A 3,973-nucleotide genomic window follows, 5' to 3' on the forward strand; every position below is an offset into this window, starting at 1 on the left:
GTTCTTACTCTTATAAACTGTGGATTACTTTGCTCCTAGTATACAGTCATAGATCTTTGTTATTATTTTAGATGTTTAGTAGAAGCAAAATACGAGCAGAGAATGCTAGCAGGCTCTCTCTAGATGGCAGCAGCTTTTCTCAAGCAATACGAGCTCAACCTAGAGGCCTGGGGTGGTCCCTGATAAAAGGCACAGGAGGCTGGCCTGCTGACTGTTGTGTGGCCACTAGGGGCGCTAGAATGAAAGTTACAGGTCTTCGGCGTGATTCCAACATGGCTGCAGCTTAGAGGGCGACCTCCCAACCAATCCCTTTTGGGTTTTTTTCTCCCAAGCCCTTTCTTGTCAAATAAGGAATAAGCGATAAAATCTGACCAAAAAAGGGCATTTAGTTATGTCAAAAGCGAAACACAGCAGAAAATCTCTAAAACCTGACTGACACGAAAAAGAGAGCATCGAAAGGAGAAGTCAGAGCTAGCTGTCTGGGACAAAGAGCTACAACATTCAATAGATGGTGGTGCAGAATCAAGCCTGAGCAGTCGGGACAAAAATACCCGCTTTGTTGAAAACAATTCTGTATGAAACGCTGAGCTTTTGCCAGAAAAATTCTGAGACTCTCAAAGAAATTAAGAACAAAATTAAAAGAGCAAAAAATAGCATTTACCACACAGAAAAACCGGATTAAGGAAGCGGAAGAAAATTTGCAGCTTGTGGAGGAGGCTACGATGGAGCTCATGAGGCACGACTTATGGACCAGGAGAGACATTAGAGGAGGGAGAATATTAGGATCCATGGTCTCAGGAGGGCGGCGATCTGTCAGTGGTCAATTTTTCTGAGAACCTTCTCAGAGAAAAGATGGAGTTGCTGCCATCCCCTTTTTATCCAGATAGCAAGCTCACCAGGCTCTAGTGGCGTCGTTCTAAGGGCTCGCCGGCAAAGACCATCGTGGTAAAGTTCACAAGCTTAACGATTAAAGAACAGATCATGACGAAGACATGAAAGAAAAAGGGCTGTGTGATGGAAATAAAGTGTTTCTGGACCATGATTATGCTAAGCAGGTGCTAAAGAAACGGAGGGAATACACATGTATAAAAGGCTGTGATTCAAAGGACACCTATAGTATTTTATTCTTCCTGTTGCTAGGGAGCGGTCAGGGGTTTCTGTTTTTTTTCTGCTTGTGTTGCTGAATATTCCAGAGTGTAAGGATTACTGCAAAGTTATTGTTCTGTTTTCTTTGGGGACTCTTATTTTTGACTCGTTCCGTTGGCAGCTTTTCAGTTGAGCCAGCATCACATCCGTGTTTGTCTGGGGGCGACTTATTGTGATACTTCCAGTGTTGAGTGAATGACAAAAGTGAATACTGGTTGAATCTGCCTTAAATGCTTCCCTTACTTCTTCCTGAAAGCCTGATTTATTTGCAAGCAGACTTAATGTAAACATTTTTGTTGCGTGAATCGGTTTCTTGCTCTGCGAGGAGGGGGGAGCAGGGAGCTGTATGAGAGCATCTGCCTCTGTGATGTGTTGTTGAACCAGTAGATGGTGCTGTTGGATCACCTAAGCTCCTGAATATAGAGATCCTGACTGAAAAGGGGTAATAATGATGTATAGCCTGTTTGTAGGTTTGTTTATGGAATTCTGTTTAAAAACCTGATATTTGAATATGTTTTTTATCATTGCTTTTTTTTTCACAATAAAGTGCACAGCTAGTAAAGCCTGTTGCAAAGGAAAATCACCTCTTGCTCTTCATTCCTGAGTCCTGACTGATACCCATCTAGTTTGTTGCAAAAAGAGTTTTGAGAGAGAGGAGTTTAAGTTTCCAGACACCACTCCCGGCCAAAATGTGTGTGGAGAAACGATGGGATACAACACAGCAGAGGAGGCTAATAAGGATATGGCAGAGACGGGCCCCGCTGTTAGTGACTAAACCAACTGAGGGCCGCTTGGAGAAGATCAGACCCCTGAATTGGAAAACCAGCGGAGCCCAGAAGGTATCTACAACTACAGAGACTTTCTGGATATAAACGACGGTTTCAGTGTTTTAGGAGAGGCCAGGATGGGGAATCTGAGGTAAAAGATGTTTCTCTTGGTTTTGGTTACTTGGAATAGTCATCCCTAGATTAAAGGGATGAAACAGGAAAAATACAACTCAGGTTGTTTTTTTTTGTTTCTTTCCTGACTGTTAAAGGTTATTTTTCCTGTTACAAACTTATGATCAGGGCATCTCCACAGGTTTACTTATTTCTTTCTATAATTTTGCTGCGATGGTGTTTAGACTGAGCTGTTGAAAGAGCATGAAAAACATTAACTGCAACATTAAGGCTCACTTGCTCGGAATGGGAGAGGCCATCCCTTAGAGCAGACTTACCATTATAGTTTAAAATGGGTCAAAATGAGGCCCCTACATGAGGAAGTTCCTATGGTTATATAAATCACTAGTTCATTAGTGGAAGTCGTTCCGTTTTCTTATGCGTTATTTTTGATAATGCTGCGGCACAGGAATTCTCAGAGTAGCTTGGATAGAGGAAAGAAACAAGGAAATGAGAACTAAGAAAAAATGAACAACATGGGTTTCATTTAATGTGAATGGGGTACTGAACCCAATTAAAGGTTCTAAAGTGTTGGGGAAGCTGAAAAGGGAAGGCTGGGGGGGGTGGCAATGCTACAGGAAACCCAGATGGAGAAACAACATGCCAAGCAAGATCAACCCTTTGGAGGATCAATGCAGGCGAACTACAGGAGAATACATTGGAGAACCTTAAAGAAGAAATCATTATATATGTAAATAAAAATGACAACGGTGAGGTCTCACTATTGTAGAATGGGACGCATGTAAAGCAGTTATCCGAAGGAAGTTAATCGCCAAATCTGCTTATTTAAAACAAGGTAAATGCAACATAAGAACAATTTGGATGGAGGAAAATACAAAGACTTAAGAAATATATTGCATCCTAGATGAAGATATAGAAAAAAATTGTTTTATACGACAATAAATTAATTGTTAATTGTTAGTTAATTATCTCGTATAGAGAATAAAAAAACAAAATCCACTAAATAAGGGACCCCACATTTAATCTCATAAAATATAAAACACAAGAGATTCATAAGTGTTTTGAAGAATACGATAAGAAATTGATATTCACAAACGCAAATTCAAAAAATAAACACCAAATCCAAACATTGCTAGGGAAATGAAAGTTAACTGGGATAACAGGATAAGAATCGAATGTTGACAGGGGAAATTAGAGAAGAATTCAATTCAGAAATCTAAAGACTGAAGAACAATTTTATAAATTAGGTAGCACTGGTTCCCCTGCTAAGGAATAATTTTAATCGGGTCTTGAAGAGTGGGGACATATCAACTTGGAGAGAAGCTTATACTTCTGTTATCCCCAAGAACGGAAAAAATAAACTGGAACGCGCCAACTATAGACCAATTAGCGTTTTTTAATCTAGATTATAGATTATTAACAGCTGTTATGGCTAGAGGCCTGGAAAAGATCTTCCCAGACATAATAAATTTAAACCAAACAGGATTCATAAGGCAGAGAAAAACACAGGATAATGTAAAGCACATTATTAGGGATGCATAATATAATTAAAAGGAAAACTGTAGCAGTTATATTAGGATTGGATGCAGAAAAGACAGGTTGGTCTGTTTGCTAAGGTAATGAGGCAATTTGGTTTGAGTGAAATCTTTATCAATCATTAAACCACCAACCAACAGCTAGGATTAAAATGAATGGGAGTTTCTCTAGACATTTCATGCTGGAACGAGGTTGTAGCCAAAGCTGCTCGATTGGTCCACTCTGATTTGTAATATATTTGGAACCTCTTAGCGGAGGGATAAAAAAGGATGTTAATTTAAAGGGTATGGGGGGGGGACAAAAGCTTAATTAGTTGGTGATGTATTAATTAGGGCTGCAACTAACGATTATTTTAAAAATCGATAATTCGGCCGATTATTTTTTCGATTAAT

Source organism: Cyprinodon variegatus, unplaced genomic scaffold, assembly GCF_000732505.1.
Source record: "Cyprinodon variegatus isolate N-32 unplaced genomic scaffold, C_variegatus-1.0 Scaffold1560, whole genome shotgun sequence".
NCBI lineage: Eukaryota > Metazoa > Chordata > Actinopteri > Cyprinodontiformes > Cyprinodontidae > Cyprinodon > Cyprinodon variegatus.